This window comes from Mesoplodon mirus, assembly GCF_964341445.2.
Source record: "Mesoplodon mirus genome assembly, chromosome: 7".
NCBI classification, from domain to species: domain Eukaryota; kingdom Metazoa; phylum Chordata; class Mammalia; order Artiodactyla; family Ziphiidae; genus Mesoplodon; species Mesoplodon mirus.
The window spans coordinates 54,197,751-54,225,650 of NC_138983.1; the positions used below are offsets into that span (position 1 = coordinate 54,197,751).

Consider the following 27,900-nt stretch of genomic DNA (forward strand, 5'->3'; position numbering starts at 1 on the left):
CCTGTGGAGAAGTCGGCGGAAAGGAGGGGGCGGGGGAGGAAGGCTGAGGGAAGAGAGGGCACCCCCGGGCGTCAGGGTGCATTGTGGGAAGGAGGCGGCAGCGTCCCGGGCGGGCGGGAGGTGCACCAGCGGCGGCGGCGGCGGTAAATCCTCCCGGCCGCTCACAGCACTGTGGAGCCGCATCCCCAGCCCGGCCTCGGACCGCGGCGCCCCTCCTGCCCCTCGCGGCTTCTCTCCCGCCCGCCCCTCCCCCCGGCGCGCCGGCCCTAACGAGCCGGCCGGCCGGCCTGGCTCCCCTCCCCGGCCCCGACGGGCGGGCGGGCTGCCCTGAGGAGGCGGGGAGGGGAGGGCTGGGCCGGCCGGCGGGCAGACGACGATGCCGAACTTCTGCGCGGCCCCCAACTGCACGCGGAAGAGCACGCAGTCGGACCTGGCCTTTTTCAGGTTCCCGCGGGATCCAGCCAGGTGAGCGGTGGGCGCGGAGCTGGCAGCCCGGGCCCTCCTCCGCGATGCGCGCTGCCAGCCGCCGGCCCCGGGCAGGCTCCGGGGCTAAGAGGGGCTGGGGGAGCACAGTTGTCGACCCCAGCCCGGCTCCGAGGTGGGGAGCGGGCCTCTAGCCGTGGGCGGGGTGGCGCTCGAGGGCCTTGGAGCACGTGCGCCCGCGGGGGCTCGGCGCGTAGGGCTCCACCCGAAATTAGAGGCAACTGGGGCGGTGCGGGCGGGGTAAGGTGGGTTCTCGCCCTGATTAGCTCGTGCGACCTCGGACAAGTCTCTGTCCTCTCTGGGCTTTAGTTTCCCCAGCTGTCAAAAGAGGAACTTGGATTCAATGGTTGTGGTCACCGGGGCCCTTCTACCCCCGGGACAGTGTTTCTTTTTGGAGTCCGGCCACCTTTGATCTCAAGTCAGGTCACAACTACTCCCTCCTTCGGACTTGTGCATGGTTCAGATTCTGGCTCTGACCGTTACTCATTATCTCACTTGGTTAATGTGGGGATAACGGGGGGCTGGGGCGGGGTACGCGAGAGGGCATGGGAGTTAGTACTGAAACCTCTTCTCTGAGGTAACCCACACGCTCTGACTTGTATTTAGAGAGTGGTAGAGTAGGGACTGTGTTTGAAAGGCTGAGGATTTTTTTCTTGGCATCCCTTGTTGATTCATACATTTCAGATCAACACCTAGTGTGTGCTAGGGCACTAACATTAGAGGTACCGGAAATTCACGGTGAACGAGGTAGGGTTGCTGCCTGCAGAAAGCTTACAGTCCATTAAGGAGGCAGATATGTAAGCAAGCGATTATAATATAGCATGCTGTTTATTAGTTCTACAAATATCTATCGAAGGCCTACTAGGTACTAGGCATTATTCTGAGCACTGGGAGGGTACAGATGAATATATCGAAGTCCCTGCTCTCATGGAGTTTATGTTCTAGTGGGGGAAAATAAGTAAATATACCTTGTGTCAGATGGTGATAAATACTATGGAGAAAAAGCAAGTGTTTGACAGGGTGTAGGGTAGGGGAATAGGAGTAACAGGGGAGGCACGATTGCTATTTTAAATAGGATTATCAGAGAAGGCTTCACTATGAGGGTGTATTTGAGCAAAGACCAGAAGTAGGTTAGGGGGTCAGCCATGGAGGTATCTAGGGGAAGAGCATTTCAGTCCCTGGAAACAATAAATGCATAGGCAGGGCATACTTGTTAGAGGTCAACCAGAAGTCTGGTTGGACTGCTAAAGCTGGTTTAAGGAAGGAGGGAGAGGAAAAGATGAGACCAGAAAAATGTGTGTGTGTATGTGGTAGGGGCAAATTGTGTAGGCCATTGTAGGCGGTGGAAAGCACTATGGCATTTATACTGAGTGAAATAGGAAGTCGTGGAAGGGTTTAGAGGGGAGAGACGTATACTTAAAACAGCATCACTGGGTGCTTGTTAAATACATTGTAGGGAGGCAGAGGTGAGAACAGAAAGGCCAGTTAAAGGCAATTGCGATAATCCAGGTTAATAGAGGAGGAGGTGGTAAATAGTTGCATTTGAGATATATTTTGGAAGGTGAAGCCAACAGGATTTGTTAATGGTGTAGATGTAGGTTGTAAGAGAAAAACTGAAGTCAAGAATGACTCTAAGATTTTTAATCTGAGCCTTTATTGAGCTATGGAAGACAGGGAGAAGCGGGTTTGGTGGAGGAATATTAGAAGTTTGGTTTAGGACATGTGAAGTTTGAGAGGCCTGATAGACATTCAAGAATAGATGTCTTCATACTATATACATCAATGAACTCAAAATGGTCCATATTTAGATCAATGATCTAAATATTTAAGAGCTAAAACCATAAAAGTATATACAAGTCAGGAATTTAGAGACTTCCAGACTGGAGATTGTAAATATGGGTGTTCTCAATTTATAGAGGGTATTTAAAACCGTGGAACCAGGTAAATAAAGCAGAGTAAGTATGAGGATTGAGCCCTGGGGTGTTCCTAGTGTTTAAAGTTCCGGGAGATGAGGAGGAGCTAGCTCAAGAGAGTGAGGAAAAGCTGTTGGGTTCTGTGGGAGCAGAGAAGAGGAGCATCTTAATCTGACTGAGCCTCACTCTGTTCAGCATTATCTTCCTTTGAGACAAATTGGGAGTATATTTCGCTCGCGTAATGAGTGCACCACTAGTCGATTCTGGACCACAGATTGTCCACGTTCATAGGTAGTGGATACTCTTTTCACTATGCTTCTCAGTCAGGGAGTATGTCCTTAGGGGCTTACAGTCTCAGATTTGGAAGGAGTTTTTAGATGTAGTGCAGTATCCTTTGAAGTGTCAGAATTCCCTCAAGAATAGTGGCTTTTAAACCTTTTTTGGGTCTCTGTTTTCTTTGGTAATCTAATGTAAGGACCGTTGAGAAAAGACATTGACACAATTTCATATCAAATTTTTTATGGACCCTTTAGGGATCCTGTGCATTTCTGACAGGTGAGCCTTTGCTAAAACACCTCCAGTGCCAGTTTCTCTGCTTTGTGAGGGGATACTTGAGGATTCTGGACAGCATTGGCTATTGTTTCTTCCTTTTATTGAGTGGATATGTGCCTCCCTATCATTTATGCTTGGGAGGTCCTAGTTTTGTTCTTAGGGTGACAATGAACAAAGCTGTTCCCTGTTTTATTTTATTTTTAAATTTTATTATTTTATTTTATTTATTTTTCACCTCACCGTGCAGCATGTGGGATCTTAGTTCCCCAACTAGGGATCAAACCCGTGCCCCCTAGAGTGGAAGTGTGGAGTCTTAACCACTGGACTGCCAAGGAGGTCCCCGGTGCCCTTTTTATGTAAGAGCCCCTTGAGTATTCCAAGACCAAATTATGAACTTTTCTTAATTTTTTTAAAAAAACATCTTTATTGGGTTTCCCTGGTGGCACAGTGGTTAAGAATCCACCTGCCAATGCAGGGGACACGGGTTCGAGCCCTGGTCAGGGAAGATCCCACATGCCGCGGAGCAACTAATCCCGTGCGCCACAACTACTGAACCTGTGCTGTAGATCCCGTGAGCCACAACTACTGAAGCCCGTGCCTAGAGCCTGTGCTCCACAACAAGAGAAGCCACCACAATGAGAAGCCCATGCACCGCAACGAAGAGTAGCCCCCACTCTCTGCAACTAGAGAAAGCCCGCGCCCAGCAATGAAGACCCAATGCAGCCTAAAATAAATAAATAAAATAAGTAAATTTATAAAAAAAAAAACATCTTTATTGAGATATTCACATACCATACAATTCACCCATTTAAAGTGTGCAATTCAGTGGCTTTTGGTATGTTACATCATTAATTTTTAAATTTTTTGATAAAAATATACTGTTGTCCCTTGGTATCTGCAGGGGATTAATTCCAGGACCCCCCCCCCCCGCGGATACCAAAATCCATGGATGCTCAAGTCCCTTATATAAAATGGCAGTAGTATAACATAAAATTTGCCATTTTAACCATTTTTTAAAACCATTTTTGAGTGTATAATTCAGTGGCATTAGTTACATTCACTGTGTTCTGCAATCATCACCACTATCTATTTCCACAGCTTTTTCATTACCCTGAGCAAAAACTCTAACCATTAAGCAATAACTCCTCATATCCCAGTCAACTTTTCAGTCTCCATGAATTTGTCTTTTTAGGTACTTTCTACTCATACTACGAGTGGAATCATACAATAATAGTCCTTTTGTGTCTGGCTTATTTTAGTTAACAATGTATTAAAGGTCTTAACTTTTTTCTGAACCAAAGGTCAATACTATAGGATTTCAAATTCTACTGAATTTGACAGTTTTTTTCCACTGTGCCCAGAGTTAATTATAATAAAGGAGTACAGTAGTTTCCAGAGTTGTTTATTGAATTAATAACAGTATTCTTAGGGTTAGTGATTATAACTAGTTTTTTTTTTTTTCTGTAAATGGGTTGTAGGGAGGGTTGATAAAAGGTGACATTGCCACCCTACCTATTATTCAAAAGTTAACTCACATTGTTAACTAACAATAAAGATAAGTATATTTAATGCTATTAAATAGTACATTTCCCATTCATCATATTTATAAATGCCTTGCACACTTTTAGAAACAGCTATTTAGAGGTAACTTAAAATTTAAAAGTGTAATCAATAAATGGCACTATGTGGAATTTCATACCCTAATATCTCATATTGGTTTAGAAAAAGTGACATTAATGTACTTTTTAAAAAATATAATAGAATCAACTCACCTTATGGCAGTGGCAGGGAGATAGATTACCTAAAGTTAAAGTTAAAAAAAAAAACGCCTAAATCATGATTACCCCAGGATGGCTTGACTAATGCCCAAGCTTGGCAGGAACCTGGGGGCAGGTCACAGTAGAACTCATCCCCAGACCAGGTAAAGGTAGAGCTAATGAATTGCTCTTATTATTTGAGAGAGTTGGGCAGTTGAAGGGCTCTTCTTCCTCCTCAGGCAGTTAGTACTGACTCATCCCTGAGGTAGTGAGGTCTTCCAAGTTTCTTTGGTAATTTAATCAAAGTTAATTGAGAGTTGATGTACTCTTAAGATGTAAAATGTAAAACGGTGGTTTCCCAGGCACTTGTGAGGGTCTCCAAGACCCTTTCAAGGAGTCTACAAGGTAAAAACTACTTCATAATAACACTGATATTATTTTCTTTTTTCATGCTCATTCTCTCAGGAGTGTACAGTGAAGTTTTTTAGGGGCTACGTAACATTATGAAACCACTGCTCAGATAGATTATATTTTGTGTTCTATATAATTTTCTAAGTATGATTATTCACATGCAGGTGTTTGGTAGACATTTTCTTGGAAATGAACAAAATAAGCCTGCCACTTCAAGGAAAGCAACTGACAGCCAAGCATTTAAGGAAAAATTAGAATTTTGGAGAATTTATATTCATCACTTTGAGCTTGACAGCTCTCTAATATTTAGACTTTTCTGATGCGATCAGTGGTGATATTGATAAATGTGACTTTTAATATATTGTATAATGAAATGTGTTACCATTCCGATGTTCTGCCTAACTCAAACTGATAAATTCATGATTTTACAAAGACATGCATAGATAAAAGTTCTATTCAAAGTGCAAGTTAGACTAATGGATTTTAATGAAACAGTGTGTAAAGGCTCATTGGTCTGGTTTCACATTCCACATTGCAGCTAATCTTTAAGAAACCGCCACTTGTGGACTTCCAGTGCCCTATCAAAGAACATCCACAATTATATGGGAAGCAGAGGAATATTGTAATAACCTTTTAAACTGCATGTCATTGAGGAGTCATTGTCTTTGGTTGAAGTCAACCAGAATAACATATGGCAACAGATTAAATACAAAAGCAGATGTGAGAATCTAGGTATCTTCTGTTAAGTTAGACATTAAAGAGATTTGCAAAGATGGTGAACAGTACCATTCTTTTCATTAAATGTTTTTTGTTTTGGAAAAGTAGTTATTTTATTAAAATGTTGTCTATGTTAACATGTAATGGGATTGCTATTTTTAATGAATTAATAAATATTTTTAAAATTTCTAAGTTTTAGTTTCTGTAATTATGAACATTGTTAGATAAAATGCACATAAACAAAAGTTCTTTAGATAGTTAATAATTTAAGAGGTAAAGGGGTCCTGAGACTATGAAGTTTGAGAATCACTTCTGTAAGGTACAGTCTTAAAGTACTTTCATATGCTCTCATTTAATCCTCCAAACAATGCTGTGAGTTGTAATAATAACAATATTACTTAGAGAATACTTTATTCTATGTGCCAGGCACTATTCTGTTTTATGTACACTATTTCAATTAACCCTTGCAATAAATTTTAAGATAGTTTGAAACAGGAGGGCAGGGGGCAGGGCACAACCTTTAAAAGAATGACATAACCCGAGGACATGACAAAAACTGGTTAGAACCAACTAGATCCAAGATGGCGGAAGATTCGACTTCCAATAGACCTTGAGCCTCATTATATGCTCATCGTAATACATTAGCTAAATGACACAACCACCAGTGCCATGACAGTTCTGAGGCCAACCATAAAAGGCCAAAAAGTGGGAGGTGGCCCAATTTCTGGAAATCCCAGCTCCCTCCCCGCCCCCCCCAAATAGTTGGAATAATCCTCCCACTTATTAGCCTATGAAATTACCCAGCCCATAAAAACTAACCATGCCATATTTTGAGGTTCTCTTGCCTTCTGAGATGGCCCACACTCTGTCTTGTGGAGTGTGTTTCCCAAGGCCTCTCGCCTTCGGAGATGGCCCACACTGTAGAGTGCGTTTCTCTCTAAATAAATCCGCTTCTTTTTAAAAATTTATTTGGTTATTTATTTTTGGCTGCATTGGGTCTTTTGTTGTTGCACACAGGCTCTTCTCTAGTTGCGGCGAGCGGGGGCTACTCTTTGTTGCGGTGTGTGGGCTTCTCAATGCAGTGGCTTCTCTTGTTGTGGAGCACGGGCTCTAGGCACGCGGGCTTCAGTAGTTGTGGCTCGCAGGGCTGTAAAGCACAGGCTCAGTAGTTGTGGTGCATGGGCTTAGTTGCTCCGTGGCATGTGGGATCTTCCTGAACCAGGGCTCGAACCCGTGTCCCCTGCATTGGCAGGCGGGTTCTTAACCACTGCACCACCATGGAAGTCCAGTAAATCTACTTCTTACCTATCACATCATCTTCACATTCTTTTGCGAGGAGGCAAGAACCTTAAATTCACTGGGAACACTTTCAGATGAGCAAAGCAGACACAGAGAGGTTAGCTAACTTATTGAAGGTCCTACAGGAATATCTAAAACCCCAAATGTAAGATAAAGTATGTAATATTATCCAAACTTATTTGACCGTGAAACCTTCTCTTTTTTTTTTTTATTGGAAGAATTATTTGACTAGTGTTCCTTGGAATATGGTTTGGAAATTCTGCATAAGTTGAAGACCATTGAAGAAAAAAATTACAAACAAAACGTAAAACTTAAAAAGGAGTGGTCAATGATGGTTGAATAGTACTGAAAGAGTGAAAGTTGAGGATAGAAAGTGACCATTGGATTTGGCAGGATGAAATTCATAACTTTTAGCTGTCGCAGGTAGCCATGATGAAATCTTGCACCATCCCACTCTGTCCTGCCCAGAATGTGAATCATCCCTTCGTCCAGCACATCCACACTGTATACACTACCCACCCGTTAGTATTGGAAAAACATAGTGTATATAGGGTTCGGTACTATACGTAGTTTGAGGTGTCCCTGAGGGTCTTGGAATATATCCCCACGGATAAGGGGGAGACTACTGTACAGAGAGGTAGAGGAGTTTTACCTATCTGGGTGTGTGTGTGGGTACATACTCTTCAAATCTGAAATGTTTTCCTCAGTAAGTGACGTTTGAGCTAAGATCTGATGGCTGATGTTTGCAAAGGCTTTCCTGTGCAAAGGAAGTGAAAAAAGGCAATGAAGAGGATTCTAGGTTGAATAAACAGCATAGGGAACAGCTCTAGGATAAAAAGGATCACAGTACATTCATGAAACTGAAGTAAGGCATGTGAGGGGGCAGAGTGCAAAGATGGGTGCGATATGAAGAGGGAAAGGTCGACAAGATCTAGATTGTACAGAATCTTATGGGACATGTGAGGAGTTGGTTCTTTATCCTAAGGGTAACGGGAAGTCACTAAAGGATCTTAAGCAGGGAAAGATACTCTCAAATTGGCTTTTTAAAAGCATTTTACACTTGGAGAAGGGGTGAGAGAAAGGTAAGACTAGTTTGGAAGTAGATGGATTTGGGGAGTCATTCCACTCTGCCAAGGGAAAAAAAAGGCTACGGAATCTGGAGTACAGGGCACAAAACAGCGACAGGGAGAGCTAGGACAGGGAAGACCTTGGTTAAAAAAAATAATTGAGAAATAACTGTGTAAGTGTGTGTATACATCTTAACACATACACAAATACATGTATGAAAAAAAAACCCAAGATCTAGCCACAAGTCTCATAACTACTACTAAAAAAAAACAAAACAAAAAAGTACATGTATGCATGTAAAAAAGGCTTGTGGTTATATGTAATTTTTATAACTAATTGATGTAAAACATATATATACAGAAGATCACAAATCATAAGTGTATATGGCTTGTTAGATTTTCAGAGTAACATGTCCATGAAACTTTTACCCAGATTTAAAAAAAAAATGGAATATTACTAACATCCCAAACTTCCTCTCCCCTGTGGCCCTTTCAAGTCATTATCCTACCCTCCCCCATAGTAGACACTGTTTGACTTCACACACATTAGATTAGTTGGTTATTGAGGAGAAGGGGAAGAGTGATGGGGAGCTGTTATATTGGTATATGACATACATAGGAAAAAGTGCAAAAATGGTAGTCTAGAACTTGATAAATTTTTACAAAATGATTATACCCAGGTCACATTCGAGATATAGAACATTACCAGCACCTCAGAAGCCTCCTTTGTGCCCACTCCTAGTCATTACCTCTCCCCAAATTTATCGGCTGTTCTCACTATCATTACCGTTTTGGGGGTCTCCAAGCCACCCCCATATCCAGAGATTTACCAGGACTCATGGAACTCGGTGTTTAATTGTACTCACAGCTAAGATTTATTACAGCAATGTAGTAAGAACACACGTCTGGATCATGAGAGGAAAAAGACACAGGTAGAGTATGGAAGGATCCATATGTAGGCTTCCTTATGCTCTCTCCCTCCCATGAGGGGTCACTCAGATCCCACTTTCCCCACCAATGAAAATGCAACATGTGTGCCATGTTTCTGCCCAGAGAAGCCCGTTAGAGACCCAGTGCCCAAAGTTTTTATTGAGGTCTGGTCATTTAGACACATTCTGCTTAGCATATGCTAAAATTCCAGACTCCCAGAGGAAGGCAGGTGCTCATTAAAAGTCATACTGTTTGCACAGTATAGGCGCCATAAGTCACCGTATCAGTTAGAAAAAGTTTTATGTCAGTGTAGGAAACTGTTTACCAGCCAAGTTCCCAGACATCAGCCAAAAGACCAGCCTTAAAAACAAGCCTTTCTAAGGATAGCAGTCTCAGGCCTGCTGTGTTAACTCTTTTTCTGCACAATCACCATAGATGAGTTTTGCCTACTCTTGAACTTAATATGAAAGGAATCACATAGTATGTACTCCTGGCTTATTGTGCTCAACATTATGTTTGTGGGATCTAGCTAGTTCATTCATTCCCATTGCCATAGTAGTCTATATATAATACTATACCACAGTTTACCCTTTCCACCCTTGATGGGCCAAGTTGTTTCACCTTCTCATCAACATTTGGTATTATTTCTTTTATATCATAGTCATTCATATGAGTATGTAGTAATATTTCCAGTTTTAAATAGTATTTTCCTCATGACTAATGAGATTGAGCTTTTTAAAAAATTGTTTATTTTTAAAATTTTATTTATTTATATTTTATTTTTGGCTGTGTTGGGTCTTCGTTGCTGCATGTGGGCTTTCTTTAGTTGCGTTGAGCAGGGGCTTCTCATTGCGGTGGCTTCTCTTGTTGCGGAACATGGGCTCTAGGCACGTGGGCTTCAGTAGTTGTGGCATGTGGGTTCAGTAGTTGTGGCTCGCACGCTCTAGAGTGCAGGCTCAGTAGTTGTGGCACATGGGCTTAGTTGCTTCACAGCACGTGGGATCTTCCCTGACCAGGGCTTGAACCCGTGTCTCCTGCATTGGCAGGCGGATTCTTAACCACTGCTCCACCAGGGAAGTCCTATTATTATTATTTTTTTTTTTACTGAGCATTTTTTTCATGTGTATTGGCCAGCTTTTTATTGTTAATTGCCTGTTCAAGTCTCTTGCCCATTTTTATATTGGGTTGTCTGATTTATTTGTAGGAGTTCATATATATTTTGGATATGAGTTCGTTGTTGTATCTATGTATTGCAGATACCTTCCTCCATTTTGTGGGTTGCTGTTTCACTCTTAAGTGACTTCTTTTAATGAAGAAAAGTTATTAACTCTAAAGTAGCCTAATGTATCCATCTTTTCCTCTAGAGTTTATGTTTTCTGTTGCCTTTTTAAGAGATCTTTGTGCCAAGGTGATGAAGATGGTCTACTGTGTTACCTTTTAGAAACTTTGTTTTACCTTTTATATTTAGATCTGCAATTCATTTGGAATTAATTTTTTTATATATGGTGTAAAAACACAGGTCAAGATTCATTTTTTTATATGGATATCCCATTCAGCACTATTGAAAAAATTTGACTTCACTGCTGTGCAATGTTACCTTTGTCTTAAGCATCCACAGCTCTCGATTTTGTTCCATTGTTTTATCCTTGTGCCAATACCACACTGTCTTAATAACCTTTATAATAAGTCTTACTCTCTGGTAGTATAAGTCTTTCAATTTTTTTCCCCCAAGATTATCTTGACTATTCTTCGTCCTTTGAATTTCTGTGTAAAGTTTTAGAATGATCTTTGTCATTTCTCTCTGTATCTCTCTCTGTCTCTCTCTCTCTGACTCTCACACACACGCGCACACCCACGCACACAGAGACATGCACAAAAGAACTTGTTGTGATTGTATTAAATCAGTAAATCATTTGGAGGAGAATTGATATCTTTTCTTTTTTTTTTTTGGCTGCTTTGGGTCTTCATTGCTGCACACGGGCTTTCTGTAGTTGCGGCAAGTGGGGGCTACTCTTCGTTGTGGTGCGCGGGCTTCTCATTGGTGGCTTCTCTTGTGGAGCACGGGCTCTAGGCCTGCAGACTTCAGTAGTTGCAGCACGGGGGCTTAGTAGTTGCAGCATGGGGGCTTAGTAGTTGCAGCACGAGGGCTTAGTAGTTGCAGCACGCGGGCTCTAGAGCGCAGGCTCAGTAGTTGTGGTGCACGGGCTTAGTTGCTCCGCGGCATGTGGGATCTTCCTGGACCAGGGATCGAACCCATGTCCCCTGCATTGGCAGGTGGATTCTTTTTTTTTTTTGCGGTACGCGGGCCTCTCACTGTTGTGGCCTCTCCCGTTGCGGAGCACAGGCTCCGGACGCGCAGGCTCAGCAGCCATGGCTCACGGGCCCAGCCGCTCCGCAGCATGTGGGATCTTCCCGGACCGGGGCACAAACCCGTGTCCCCTGCATCGGCAGGCGGACTCTCAACCACTGCGCCACCAGGGAAGCCCGGCAGGTGGATTCTTAACCACTGTGCCACCAGGGAAGTCCAGTATCTGTAGGATTCAGTGTACCAATCCATGAACTTGTATATCCCTCCATTTATTTAAGCTATTTAAAAATTTTTTTTCTGTTAGAGGTCTTACACATCTTTCACTAGGTTTATTTCTAGGTATTTGATATGGAACATGTAGGTGTAGTTAATTGGCCTCTCTGCTCAACCTTTCTCTTTCTTTTTTTTAATATCTTTATTGGCATATAATTGCTTTACAATGGTGTGTTAGTTTCTGCTTTATAACAAAGTGATGCTCAACCTTTCTTGATTGAATCTGAGTGTTCTTTTTACCAGAAAGCTACTTTAACTTAGTTCAGAAATAATACAGACAGTAATGTTCTGTGTGGAAGGTCTTCAGAGATTTAAGAATTAAAAAACAAACTTAACTCTAGCAATATGGCAAATTATTTTATGATGAGAGTTTTTATACCAAATAATTTAGATGTTGAAACATGAAATATTTATAATCATATTGTACAGCTGTGTAAAACTATGATTAAAATATGGACACCTTGGGCTTCCCTGGTGGCGCAGTGGTTGAGAGTCCGCCTGCCGATGCAGGGGACACGGGTTCGTGCCCCGGAACGGGAGGATCCCACATGCCGCGGAGCGGCTGGGCCCGTGAGCCATGACTGCTGAGCCTGCGCGTCCGGAGCCTGTGCTCCGCAACGGGAGAGGCCACAACAGTGAGAGGCCCGCGTACCGCAAAAAAAAAAAAAAAAAGTATGGACACCTTAGGCATCATTACTGTGTATAGTATTACTTCTTGGTCAAATGAGATGCTGAACAATTTAGGTGTGGTTTTAGTTTAGGTTATGTAATCAACATTTCACCATGGTTTTACATATTGAGAGTGGAGCGAATTAAGTGTCAGAGTGCTGTGTGTGTTTAGGGGTAAATTTGTAATGTTAAGACATAAGAAAATATACTATGATGTAATTATAAAATAAATATGTTTTCAAGTTTGTGACAGTATATATTCATGGTGGACTTTTATTCTTAGAAGCTTGAAGAATGAAGGAAAGATCTAGTTGTAACCTTTAACAAATTACTTAACATTTCTGTGCCTTCGTTTCTTCATCTGCACAAGGGGGATAATAATAATAGTACTCCCTTTTTTTTTTTTTTTTTTTTAATCAACTTATATTCAATTTTGTTTTCCTGAAATTTCTACCAATAGAGCTTATTTTTGCCTTTTTAGGTACATAGAATATTTCTATCCCCTTTGGAAACGATTTAGAATAGTGTCTGGCTCTTAATAAGTGCTTAATAAGCATTGTGATGATGATGAGGAGGAGGAGGAGGAAGAAGAAGAAGAAGAAGATGATGATGGTTTTTTTGCAGATATTTAAGCACCAAGAGGACATGGACTTTGTCTCATTCACTATCTTTAACATTGTCTGTGTACTAGATTGTGTAGACACAATCCCTGCATTCATGGAGCTTGCAATCTAGTTTGTACATCATTGTAGATAATCATGTTTATAATAAAGCAAATGAATACAGCCATCATGCTTCCATAATCGACTCTAGTTATTTATAGAACATCTTCTTACTAATTTTCTACAATGACAGTGTCTTTTCATATGCTTGTTTAAGTTGAAATCCTGAGGGGAATGTTAAGCCATTGGCCTCATGGTTGTGCAGTATTTTGCTTATATTGCTGATGATTGAGTCCTCTCTGATGCTAGGATGTCCTGGGAGTTGAAAGATTCAGGTTTAAGTTCTAGTTTTGCTGCTGATTTTGTACATGACTCTGAGTGAGTCACTCCTTAACCCTGTCTTTAATTGAATGTACTAAATGATTTCTAAGGTTTCTTCCAGCTCTCATTTTGTTACTAATCACCTTCTCCAAATTATGTTATGTTCTTTGGTTATAGGGGAGCAGGAATCCATTGTCCATAATAGATATTTACCTTAAAACTGAATGCTAAGATTTAAGTGTTGAGCTCATATTCCATTATTGTATTTTGGTTTTACTTTTATAGATGCCAGAAGTGGGTGGAGAATTGTAGGAGAGCAGACTTAGAAGATAAAACACCTGATCAACTAAATAAACATTATCGATTGTGTGCCAAACACTTTGAGACTTCTATGATCTGTAGAACTGTAAGTAACCAGAGGGCTTGTTTTTTTTGTTTCGTATTCTTTCACTTACTCACTATTTGGTTGGAATGTAAATCTTTATATATTAATGTTGGAGAGTATCCTTACACCCTGCCACTTTTTTTTTTAAGATGAAGACAAATTTGGAGCTTAATAGTATCTATTTTGTTCTTAAAAACCTGTTTTTTTTTATTTTATTTATTTATTTATTTATTTATTTTTTGCTCTCTCCAGTAGTGAGATATTTATTTTATTTTTACTTTACACTTCTATGTCTTGAGTTTTCTATAGTATTAAATTTACAGCCAGGGACAGGAAAAATAAACCCAATTTAAATTATAATTTTATAGTTGATGAGAGATGATGGTAAAGAATAGACTCACTGACTTCTCTGACAGTTCCTTCAGCTGTTTGGCTGATGCCCAAAGCACTGTTCTGACACACGTTTTCATGACAATTTTCCTTTGGCTATTTCTGACTCACCAGTAATAGTATTGCACCCATACGAATACTTTAAGAACAATCTCGCTTGTGTTGTAGCGTAGCAGAGCTTTTCTTCAGAGTCCATCTGTTCTCCCATGGCTGCTGCGAGGACATGGTGGCCATGGTGATGAGAGTGAGGGTGATGTGGATCAAGAGGATGGTGGTTGTCAGCTCTCTGGTCCTTCAGGTCCTTGATGTTTTCTGTTGATTATTTCTTGCTTTTTTTTTCTGACATCATAGAAAAACTGCTTATTTCCTTAATCGTCCAGGTCTTGGAATAGAAGAATGGAATATGGAGCATCTTCCCACCTGGCTCCATCTGCAAAATAAATAATTACAATTTTTCTTTGATTTTGGCATTAGGTTATTTTCCAATTTTCGTTTCTTTATTCTGAGTTTTCATCTTTTGCTGTTTCCATATTTTTTGCTTCATATATTTACAATCATATTTTAATGAGAACTGAAGAGGCCATCATGCATATTGCCAGCCACTTGCCCTTTGAAATCAGAAATCTAATAGTTGTAGGATGAGGAAGTCCAATGAATTAGATGGCGAGTAATATCCAGTATCAAACATCACAAGAGTTTCTGTAAAGACTGAGTTACTAAGGAAACTAGAGATGAATTTTGGAAAAAAGACTTCTAAAGGCAAAGAAAAACATGGAGAAAACTGTCCTATTGCTATTTCACAATCAAAAACCTGTTTTTTTTTTAAACCCTTCTGTTTCTGATGCCCCATTCCTACTCACCAGAGATAGCCACTTTTAAACTTCTTTTGTAACCTTCAGAAAATTTTAGATGATCATAAATGTGTATATTTAAAGTAAAGTTGGCATTTTTATTTGGATCAGCTTCTCTAGAGCTTTCTTATGAGTGAAATCTTCATCAAGGAATAGAGCTCTTTGTTTTCAAAGTTTTGTATGTACTGTTAGAACCAACCCTTAATTTTTATTTGCTGGATACAACAGGAAGCAAATCATGCAATTAATGTGAAAAAACGTTTCCATCAGTAATTTGCAATTTCATATCAAAACCTGACTCTCTCAGCCTTGCTACTGTTAACTGTGATTTTGGCCAAGTCCCTTCCCCTCTCTGAGCCCCAATTTCTAATGAAGAAATTAGATCAGATAATTCTTGAGGTCTAAGACTTTTAACCCTCTGTGATTCTGTTATTGCTGTGATCCATAAAAGGCACAAATAGGACAGATTTGATTGAAAAGAAGCAGACTTGATGAAACACTTAAAAACTAGTTAGGAAGACAGTTTTGTTAAACAAATAATATAGTCTTGTTTAGGTATTAAAACATGTATCATCTCAGTTATTGGGATAGACATAAACTTGATTTGAAGGTACACTATATATTGTTATGCAGCAATTTATTTTGATATTTTTTTCAGATACATTTTGCAGAGGCATCAGAAAACTAAAGAATGATTGGGTTATTTTATTTCTCAAAATTAATTGAAGCAGATACTTGTGAAGTCATTGGGAGGTGAGCCAATTCCGGTTCAACAGTTTAATCACAAATACTTGAGGGATATTTTTGCCTTGCTTTGTTAAAAGGGTAATAATGATCAAAATAAGAGATTTCATATGTTTAAAAGGCAAACTTTATGTTCTTGACATTAAGTAAAAATATCCCCAATTATTTTAAATACACAAGCCATATGCATTTTTACATTTTTATTTTATTAATAAATATGGTCTCTTAATTAGTTAATTCCAATAAGACTAATGTGAGAAACATAAAATATAGTTCACTCATATTCTTGTTTATAGTCAGAGCATAGAACAGAACTATTTTCGCTTTTTAAATTTCCACATAATTCTTTAATCTTGGATCAATTAATGCAAATGTGAGACATTTTCTTTCTACACATGTAGAAGATATTGCTGTTAAATCTGGATTATCTAATACACCCAGATGTTTTAAGAGTTTTGACTTCATTAGTTTGGCATTTAAGATCTCATCAGTAAACATTTGTGGCTAGTTCAACGAAAGCCAGATATTATCTTTGATGCTAGAGTAAGATCATTACTTTATACTCAAACCTTAAATCAGCAGTTAAAGATTAAATCTTGATACTGAATAAAAATTATCATGCACACGAATTGAATATAACCCTTATTGGCATGTGTACTTATAAATAGATGTAAAAAATTGCATGTTTTTTATTCATATATTGTTTTCTGGTCTATAGTATCTTTCCTTGGTAGCAAATTAATTTTATTTGAATTTTTAAAGTCTTTACAATGTTTTATCCCTCCTCTCTTTATTTAATTGGTAAAATATCAAGAACTTACTGTGTATGTGGATATCTTTGCTTTTTGAGATGTTTGCTAAGTAGGAAAGATGAGACACTTGGGGTATAGTATAGTTTTTGTTCCCTTCATTAATTGTGTCCAAAATCAATCCCTGATTCAAACTCCGTAGTAGACTCAGGATATTTGGCCCAATACTAGAAGCTGAACATCCTTAAGAAATAGATTTTCTTCTTTGTGTTTTCTGTGAGGCTTGGGATTGAACTAGATAATATTGACTGTAAACAGAAATTCTTCCCAAATGTGTTTAACAACTCTTCAGATGAAACCTAAGATAGTGTGTTCCCTTTAATTATATATTTTTCCATCATATTTTCCTAACCTTTCCTTGGGTGCAAAAACATAGGAATTGTTATTTTTGTTTGGTATATACTTTGAATACGCTTTATTAGTCATCTTTGAGACAATCACTGCTCCCACAAAAGCTTTTTAAACTGAAGTGTATTTTGTTTTTATCAGTGCAAATTTGGGAAGAAATTTCAGTGCTAATTTTGGAAGAAATTAAAGGCACTGTTTCTTTGGACTAGCTAGGGAAATGTAGTAGCAGTTATTCATCTGTTATTCTACCTCTTAATAAACTTCTTGTCCCTACCTGACCTCCTCTGGTCTGGCTGTGGAAGACTGTCACCATCTAAGTATGCATCCAGCTTCTAGCCAGGTTGGATTAGGTTAAGAGGAATTAAGATAGAGAATGGTCATCCTTCAATGATAAGAATGTTAGAATTAGAAGGGAATTTAGAAATACCTAGTTCAGTGTTTGCAAAAGTGTGATTGTGTATATCACTTGTGGTATATGAGTGATTTCAGGTGGCACATGAACCAATTTTTATTTTAGAAGTTTTGTAATATGTGTTAAAAATATAACTAGCTCATCAAATCATTATTGTGTAGTTTTTATTGTTTAAGATAATGTTAACTAAAAAAGTGAGTGGATTATGAAAAAGTATAGTTGTGTAACTGAAATGGCAAGCGTTATGATCATTAGCATGTGAATAACTTCATTTTGGGAAATACTGATCTAATTCTGTACCTGAGTTTTATTCAGAAGAGGAAACTGAGTCCAGAAAGGGAGAGGATTTAGTCAGGGTCTGAGAGTGAGTCACTGGTAGAATTTGGACTAGCCCCTAAGTCTCCTGGGTCCTAGTCCAATATTATTTCATGGTGCCTTGATGCTTCTCAGTAATAGTAGCAAAAGTGGAGTGAACAGCAGGTAAAGGAGGGAAGAATTATTATAAAACATACAGGCGGATAGATTATTTGAGAAACTTTGGTGCCTGCTGTGTTTTGTGGGTTCATGGAAGAACAGAAAAGTAGCTGGGAGATTGAATTAGAAAAATATATGTAAAATGCAAATACATTTTATTTTTTATGCCTACCATCAATTCAGTTCCTTCATTATAGTAGTAAGATTGCCAGAAGGGCAAATGCAAAAATAGTTAGAAATAATAAGCGGATCTGGACTGACATCTTCCATTCTACAAGTCTCTACACTTTAGAATTGGAGTCGAAGGAGTACTGGGGAAATCATTAACACTAGAATTTTATTTATGTGTGATACATTCTTAAGGACCGTCTCTGAATTAACACATTTTTCTTTTTCAGAGCCCTTATAGGACAGTTCTTCGAGATAATGCAATACCAACAATATTTGATCTTACCAGCCATTTGAATAATCCACACAGTAGACACAGAAAACGAATAAAAGAATTGGTATGTCACTGTGCTTCCAGATTTCCTATCCTCTGTAATATTATGAAATCAAATATAGATGCATTCATGTAAAAATTGAACCAAGGGCTTCCCTGGTGGCGCAGTGGTTGAGAGTCCGCCTGCCGATGCGGGGGACACGGGTTCGTGCCCCGGTCTGGGAGGATCCCACATGCCGCGGAGCGGCTGGGCCCGTAGGCCATGGCCGCTGGGCCTGCACGTCCGGAGACTGTGCTCCGCAGCAGGAGGGGCCGCGGCGGTGAGAGGCCCGCGTACCACAAAAAAAAAAAAAAAAAAAAAAAAAAAATTGAACCAAGTTACTTTCTACTCCAGAGGTAGCATTATGGGAAATTAATGCTATGGTTATTGTTGAAGTAGTGTGGACATAAGATGATTAGTTTGTTTTAGTATTTACATTGGAAAATCTTCAAATTTAGCCAATTGATACTTGTTGACTTGAGCCAAAGTATGCTGTTAATTACAGGCTCCTAACTCATTCTCTTCCAGGGAAGAAGAAAAAAAAAAACCCCACCTTTGCTTTTGTAGTGAAGAAAGTGGGGCTGAGGTATATTTCCAGAATTCAGCACAAAGGGATAAGTGAAAGTTAAGACATGGGTAGTTTTACTAGAAATAAGGATTCTATCACTATTAAGTACTGACAGGGTTTACAAAAAGCTTTTAAATCTCTGTATGTGGCATCTTTGTGCATGTTTTTATAAACCTTTGATATCCTTGAAACCTGTCTGTTTTTTTGTTGACCTCAAATGAACAGAATTAAATTACTCAGACTCCTCAGACCATTGCTTTCTGTCATCTTTGCCACCAGGAAGCTCCTTATTTGTTTATTTTCTTTCCTTCTTCCATTATTACCATTTCCTTTCCTCCCCTCCCTTTTGTATCCATGCTAGTGCACTTAATATGTCATTTCATTCCACCGACTATGTGCTTTTTTAAGATAACAACTGTCCAATTTTCCTCATTTTCTTCTCTGTTTACCTTTCATATTTAGATCTGTGATCCATTTAAATTTGTATGTGTGGTGTCCAGTAGAGATCTAATTTTATTTTTCTCTTTATAGAGATCAATTTTCCCAACATGGTCTGTTAATCCGTCTGGTGTAAGGTGCCACTTCTGTTGTATACCAAGTTTACATATATGCAAGGCTGTTTCTGGGAGCTCTGTTATGTTCCATTGGAAGATTTGTTTGTTTACAGCTATACCACACTTTTTAAAATTACCATCGCTTTATATTATATCTTATTTTCAAAAAGGGTGATTTCTTAATTCATCTTTTTCAAAATTGTCTTAGCTATTTGTAGACCTTTATTTGTCCATGTGAATTTGAGAATCCTTTTGTCATGTTCTAGAAATTCTGTTGAGATTTACATTATAAGTACTTTGAATTAATATTTTTCCAATGTTAATTAGTCCTATCCATAAACAGAAAAAAAAAAACCCAATAGAATAGCTATCAAGTAGTAGCAATCATTGACAAAACTACTGGTTCTTTGAAAAGACTATTAAAACACTTTCAGGAGTGCAAAAAGTAAAAAATTTGAAAAAATTTCAGGGTTTTTGTTGCAGTTCTTTAGAAGAGAACATGTACATCCTTCCTTAGATTAATTTTTTAAATTTAATTTAATTTTTATATAGCAGGTTCTTATTAGTTATCTGTTTTATACATATTAGTGTATATGTGTCAATCCCAATCTCCCAGTTACCTTAGATTAATTACTTCCTAAATACCTTATGGTTTTTGTTGATATAGATAATGTATTTCTGGTTGAGAGAGCGTTGCCACCAATGTTTTTTTGGTTTTTTTTTTGTTTGTTTGTTTTTTGTTTTTTTGTGGTACACGGGCCTCTCACTGTTGTGGCCTCTCCCGTTGCGGAGCACAGGCTCCGGATGCACAGGCTCAGCAGCCATGGCTCATGGGCCCAGCCGCTCCGCGGCATGTGGGATCTTCCCGGACCAGAGCACAAACCCGCGTCCCCTGCATCGGCAGGCGGACTCTCAACCACTGCGCCACCAGGGAAGCCCTCCACCAATTTTGAAGATCCCTTTTTATTAATTCTAATAGTCTACTGAGTTTTCTATGTAGTTGATTGTATCATCTACAAATAAGGACAAATTTGCCTCTTCTTTCAGTTCTTCCAATTTTAATTTTTTCTGTAGCCTGTCTTATTGTTTAGTCAAGATCATCTCTAGTACTGTATTGAGTAGTCCAAGTAATGTCACGGCTGGTACACTTGCCTTGTTCCATTAAGTAAGTACTGTATTGAGTAGTCCCAGTAATGTCACAGCTGGTACACTTGCCTTGTTCCATTAAGTATGATATTTTTGTTGGTATTGTTAGATAATTTTTATCAAGTTAAAGAAATTCCCTTCATTTCCTTCTAGTCCTCACATTCACAGTTTTTATCATAACTTGTTGAACTTATCAATACTTTCATTGCATCTGTTGAGTTCTCTTTTTTTTTTGTTCTTTAATGCTGTGAATAACATTGATGGATTTTCTGTTGTTGAACCATCTTTGCATTCCTATGATGAACCCTAATTGATTGCAGTATATCTCCCTTCATTTTCATACACTGTTCGATTCAGTTGGTCAGTATTTTATCTACGGTTTTGCATTTATAAGTGTTGGCCTATAATTTCTTTTCATGTATTCCTTTTATCCAGTTATGATATCAAGGTTCTGTTAGCCTCATAAAATAATTTAGATAGCTTTTCTTTATTTCCTCTCCTAATTTTTCCAGAAGAACTTGTATAAGGTAGCTATTGTCTGCTCTTGAAAGTTAGGTTGAACTTGGTAAAACCATCAGAGAGCTTTGGGTGGATGGGGGAATATTTTGATTACCATTTCGGTTTGATTATTAGTAGTTTCTCTTCTTGTGTTCTATATGTTTCCAAAAGTTTATGAACTTCATCTAGGATTTTAGTACGCTCGCCTTTCTCTGCTCCTAAAATTACTTTAGTAGTCTTTTCAAAGAAACAGTAGTGAGTTTTATCACTGATTGCCTTACTTGTGAGCTGTTTTATTGGTTTCTTCTTGATTTGAAGGATTTACTTTTTGGCTCTTTTTTAACTTCTTGAATGTTTAACTCATTTATGTGTATTCAAAGCTATAAATGTCTAAGTATATTGTAGCTGTATCCTACAATTTTAGACATGTAGTGCTTTTATTGTTCATCTGTGTTTTGTAATTTCCTCTGTTTCTTTAGTATAAGATTATTTTTGTTCTTAGATTCTAGACGTGGGTTTATTTTTTAAAACTTTTTTCCCCCAAATGTTGTTAACTGATGCATAGAGGGTATGTATAGTCTATGTGATATTCTTTCTAGTTTTTTTTGCATCCATTATTGGTGTTGAAGTCTGATGCCAGCCTGATTCTTGTTCCTTTTTAGGTGATTGCGTCCTTCACAGCCTTCAGCATTTTTCTTTAAATTTGATATTTCAAATTTCACTAAACTGTATCAAATGGGAGGTTTTTTTCTTATCCAGATGTACATCTTAAAGTTCTGAGAAATCTTCAGTTTTTATTTCTTCATGCATTTCTTCTCCTCTATTTATTTGTTTTTTTCTGGGACTTCTTATCGTTGAATGCTGACACTACACAACAGTCTTCCACCTCAGCTTTTTTCTTAGTAATATGAACCAGGGGTGAAGAGCTCAACCACTTCCCATCCTGTAGCTACCATTTCCCTGCTCTGCCCCTCAAGGAACCTCAGATATCTTACAACAGGCACACTCTTCCAGATATGCCATCCTTGTAACTCCACAGCCCATAGGATAAGGAGGGAATGTTCCAGATTGGCTAACCTGCTGACATTCTTGTTATCAATATCATGTCCGGTGCTACCCAGCAGGCACCTTGATGTCTCCAGCTGTCACTGCTGCTTTCATGCCCCACAATAGTAATAGGATGGGTTATGATCTAAGAATTCTAGTGGGTTAGAGGGAGAGAAAAGGACATAATTGAAAAGTTCTTCCTCAGTCTAACCCTGTATATGCCACTTGGCTCTCTATGCTGTATGTATCCATTTCTCTTCCATATTGGCACTGTCACTTTCTGCTTCCCAGAGATGTCTCATAGCTTTTGTGTTAGGTTCTGGGATCCAGCAACTCCCTTTTACATGGCAATCCCTGGGGTTAGATTGGGCGGGGGGCATGGTTTATGGGCCATTGGATTTGACCTCAAATGCCATCATATACTTTCATGCCTTTTATCAATATTAGCCAATACACACTTGTAACCCCAAATTAGGATGATATAGGTATAAAAGTAAGTTAAATGATGTATTCTTTACCCTCTATTATTTTATTATAAACTTGGAGTCATTAACAAATTATTGTTCCAGTTTTCCTGTCATCTGTCTGTTTGAAGAATGTATTCTTTATGAAGAATTCCTGCTCTTAAAAGAACTAAATTTGGGACTTCCCTGTTGGTCCAGTGGTTAAGACCCCGCGCTTCCACTGCAGGGGCACGGGTTTGATCCCTGGTTAGGGAACTAAGATCACGCATGCCAAAAAAAAAAAAAAGAAAAAAAAAGAATTAAATTTGACTCATAATATGCTTTTTACTTGTGAGTCTGTGATGATAATACTAGAGTTCAGTTTTCTCAAAGATATTTTTTTCTTTTTCTTGTCATTTAGAGTGAAGATGAAATCAGGACACTGAAACAGAAAAAAAGTAAGTGATAGTGTTAGTGACTCAACTTCTGAATGCCTTTTTAAAAGGCCTTGACCTGGTAAGGACAAATAAATATGTTTTATGTCCAAAAACCTACTGTGAGAATGATGTAAGAGTGTGGTAGGCATTGTCCTGTGGTCTGGAATTGTCTATGAGATAAAGTCTTAGTTTGTCTTTATTGAGTGCCACTATGGCATGCACTTGGCCTTCTCTCTCTCCACTAGGTGCTCCCATTGTGGTAAGGATGGCAGGCACACAGGCAGAGTGTCCTAGTGTAGGGAGAGAAAGGAGCAGAATCTGTCCACCCAATGTATGGTGCACACTAAGTTCTTGATAAATATTTAAGGAATAAATGCTGTTGAGACACTTGGGCTTACAGAGAGTAGGAGTCACAATAGCTGTTCTCCAGGTACTGTTGCCTGAGCTGTGTCACTAAAGAATGAGGACTGGAAGGTTTTTCTGTTCTTGTCAGTTATTACTATTACTCTTCCTTTCCTGTATCCTCCTACTACTGCTATTATTATTAATATAACTTTTTTATTGAGTGCTTATTGTGTGCCAAGTCATTATTATAAGTGCTTTACTTATATTAATTCATGTAATTCTCATAGTAGCCCTGATGAAAGTACTATTATTTTCACCCTTTATAGATGATGAGACATGGACTTAGGCAAAGAAAGGAGGGAAAGATAGTCTGTGCAGTGCCTTGAAACAGGGTGCCAGATTTGGGGAACTACACACATTTTGTTGTTGGAACATCTAATAACCCATGATGGTTAAAAATGAACCTAAAGGGACCACAGGGGCCAGGACTTTCAGGGTTGTGTGTATGACTATGGTCAGGACCCTTATTAATCTCAGGGCCACAGTTTTCCCATCCAAATATGAAGATATTAGGCTAAGATTTCTAATATTCTAATATAGCCCTAAAAATTGCATGAATATGCTTTATATTGTATAGTCTCATCTCCCATATAAAAGCATAAATTAATGGTTTGATAGAAACAATGTCAGCATGTACCTTGGAGCTAGAGAAGCTTGGATTTGAATTTCACCTCCATCTGTGACCTTGGACAATTATTTACTGTCCTCATTTGTCAAATGGGTTTGATACCACGTGCCTGTACAGGGAGCAGTGTGCTACGTATAAAACTGCCAACGCAGTGTCTCAGTGCGTATTAGTTCTCTTCCCCTTCCTTTTTGTGAGGACATGGACTATCTTTTATTACTCTGTATATGTGATGTGCCTTATTAAGTTTATAAGAAATTGTCCCTCTCATGATAGCATTGACATACAGGATTAAAATATATCCATTCACAGTGTTTGTCTCCTCCACTAGAGTGTATCTTATTTTAACCTGTGTATCCTAGTCTGTGGTCCAGTTGGTACCCCATGAGTGTTGAATGAATGAATTTGTGGATTTTAATATTTAACCAATCAAAAATGTAATTTTTTTGTTTGTATGATTCCTTATGAGCCTGTTTATAAAATTAATTCTTTGTTTTCCAGTTGATGAAACTTCTGAACAGGACCCAAAACATAAGGAAATAAACAACAGCAATGCTCAGAACCCCAGTGCAGAAGAAGGGGGTGAAGAGCAGGATGAAGACATTTTACCTTTAACCCTTGAAGAGAAGGAAAACAAAGAATACTTAAAATCTTTATTTGAAATTTTGATTCTTATGGGAAAACAGAACATACCTCTGGATGGGCATGAAGCTGATGAAATCCCAGAAGGTCTCTTTACTCCTGATAACTTTCAAGCACTGCTGGAGTGCCGGATCAATTCTGGTGAAGAGGTTCTGAGAAAGCGCTTTGAGACAACAGCAGTGAACACATTGTTCTGTTCAAAAACACAGCAGAAACAGATGCTAGAGATCTGCGAGAGCTGCATTCGGGAAGAAACCCTCAGGGAAGTGAGAGACTCTCACTTCTTTTCCATCGTCACTGACGATGTGGTGGACATAGCAGGGGAAGAGCACCTGCCTGTGTTGGTGAGGTTTGTTGACGAAGCTCACAACCTGAGAGAGGAATTTGTGGGCTTCCTGCCTTATGAAGCTGATGCAGAAATTTTGGCTGTGAAATTTCACACTACGATAACTGAGAAGTGGGGATTAAACATGGAGTACTGTCGTGGCCAGGCTTACATTGTGTCCAGTGGATTTTCTTCCAAAATGAAAGTTGTTGCTTCTAGACTTTTAGAGAAATATCCCCAAGCTATCTACACACTCTGCTCTTCCTGTGCCTTAAATATGTGGTTGGCAAAATCAGTGCCTGTTATGGGGGTATCTGTCACGTTAGGAACAATTGAGGAAGTTTGTTCTTTTTTCCATCGATCACCACAACTGCTTTTAGAACTTGACAATGTAATTTCTGTCCTATTTCAGAACAATGAAGAAAGGGGCAAAGAACTGAAGGAAATTTGCCATTCTCAGTGGACAGGCAGGCATGATGCTTTTGAAATCTTAGTGGACCTCCTACAAGCACTTGTTTTATGTTTAGATGGTATAAATAGTGACACAAATGTTAGATGGAATAACTGTATAGCTGGCCGAGCATTTGTACTCTGTAGTGCAGTAACAGATTTTGATTTCATCGTTACCATTGTTGTTCTTAAAAATGTTCTATCTTTTACAAGAGCCTTTGGGAAAAATCTTCAGGGGCAAACTTCTGATGTCTTCTTTGCAGCCAGTAGTTTGACTGCAGTGCTGCATTCACTAAATGAAGTGATGGAAAATATCGAAGTTTATCATGAATTTTGGTTTGAGGAAGCCACAAATTTGGCAGCCAAACTTGATATTCAGATGAAACTCCCAGGGAAATTTCGCAGAGCTCAGCACAGTAACCTGGAATCTCAGCTAACCTCTGAGAGTTACTATAAAGAAACTCTAAGTGTTCCAACAGTGGAACACATTATTCAGGAACTGAAAGATATATTCTCAGAACAACACCTCAAAGCTCTTAAATGCTTATCTCTGGTACCCTCTGTCATGGGACAGCTTAAATTCAATACATCAGAGGAGCATCATGCTGACATGTACAGAAGTGATTTACCTAATCCTGACACACTGTCTGCTGAGCTGCATTGTTGGAGAATCAAGTGGAAACACAGAGGGAAAGATATAGAACTTCCATCCACTATTTATGAAGCCCTTCATCTGCCAGACATCAAGTTTTTTCCTAATGTTTATGCATTGCTGAAGGTCCTGTGTATTCTTCCTGTGATGAAGGTTGAGAATGAACGCTATGAAAATGGACGAAAGCGTCTCAAAGCATACCTGAGGAACACTTTGACAGACCAAAGGTCAAGTAACTTGGCTTTGCTTAACATAAATTTTGATATAAAACACGATTTGGATTTAATGGTGGATACATATATCAAACTCTATACAAGTAAGTCAGAGCTTCCTACAGATAATTCAGAAACCATTGAAAATACCTAAGAGACTTTTAAAATAGGCTTTCTCTTATATTTGATATTTGAAAAAATCTGTAGGAAATTTGAAAATATCTTACAGAAAAGTTGTAAGGTGTACGTAGGCCACTTAATCACTGAATATCTTGACCTGTAGGCCTCCCATTGAGTACATTAGTCATTGATAATCTGCCTGTTTAAATGGCCCGTTTGAAGTCCCATGCTTTGGAGACCTAACTGTTCTTCCAGAAGATAGCATTGAAAGTACCATGTTACACTCTGTGTGATCTCTGCTAATGGCACTTTGAAATTGTATTAAGTCATTTTAGATATAACATTTGTCACTGTGGATCCAATTGTCAGGTACTTAGTTATCAGTTCTTTGAAGAAATAAATTTGGAGGAGGTATGGGAGGAAGGAATACATTATATAAAACATTACAATGAAGCTCATGACTGACCTTTGAATAGTAGGAATTTAAGTATGCTGTTAAAAATCTGTAAGGGACCGTTAAAATGATCAGACTGTAAGAGAAACGTGTGAGCTCACCAAACACGGATTTCAGTGTAGATTTTGCCTTTATCAAATGAAGTTGAAGGAACAAGTTAAAGTTTGAATGGAAGAGCCTGCCATTGTTGTTCCACATCTGATTGTTGCTGTTTACATTCCTTTATTGAGCCTACATCTTCATAAGCTTTTTGACAGGTATATGTTGAACACTTCTGTTTCATGGTCAAGACAGGATCAGAGACCATGGATACTGACAACTGATTTGTCTGTTTTCTTCTGTCTTTTTCCATGACTCTATCTACTGCCTCATCTTGATTTACAAGCAAAACCTAGAAAACCTACAAAAATAAGTGTTTTGTGGTTTATCTAGGAATAATATAGAAAATATTGCTGTTATTTTTGGTGAAGAAAATCAATTTTGTATAGTTTATTTCAACCTAAATAAAATGTGAATTTTGTTTAAAGTTCAGGTACATTGTTTTTGATGCGGACAAAACAGATTCTTGTGGTAAATCTTTTCAAAAATATTTATCACCTTCACAATTGAAGATAAGGTCTTTTTTTTTTTCTTTTGGTGTATGGTTTACTACTTGGGGGAATAAAAAAGCCATTTTAATTGTGAAATTATTAAATGTAAGATTTATCTAACTTTTTAAGTATTATATGCTGTATGACCCCTGATATAAGTTGTTAGTGTTTGCGTAATTGTTGCTGGCTAAAATGTAAATGAATGAATATTGCAAAGATGTCATTGCATTATTTTATGTTGGGATAAGTTAGTGTTATTTGAGTTTCAGAAAACAGGATGGGGGTATATTTGTGGAGTGCTGGGTCTTACTGGTAGCAGTGCATTTCCCTGTTGTGGACAAACCTGGCAGATGTGTCAAATCAGGACACATTTCCCATGCAGGCTGTAAAAAAGATAACAGAGTTTATCTTATATCCAGAGCTCTAAGAGGTGCCTCTGTCCTTGACAGAAAGAACTGATCCGGTTTATGATGGC

The 27,900-nt window shown here is 38.7% G+C and overlaps 1 long non-coding RNA gene across 1 annotated transcript; it reads left to right on the forward strand.

Annotated features, from left to right (window-relative positions):
* Positions 1-69: 69 nt before the first annotated feature.
* Positions 70-27,640, forward strand: LOC309807158. Its single transcript, XR_014294521.1, has 5 exons — positions 70-465; positions 13,648-13,768; positions 18,174-18,281; positions 22,935-22,971; positions 24,482-27,640. It is a non-coding gene; the product is annotated as an uncharacterized lncRNA (long non-coding RNA).
* The last annotated feature ends 260 nt before the right edge of the window (positions 27,641-27,900 follow it).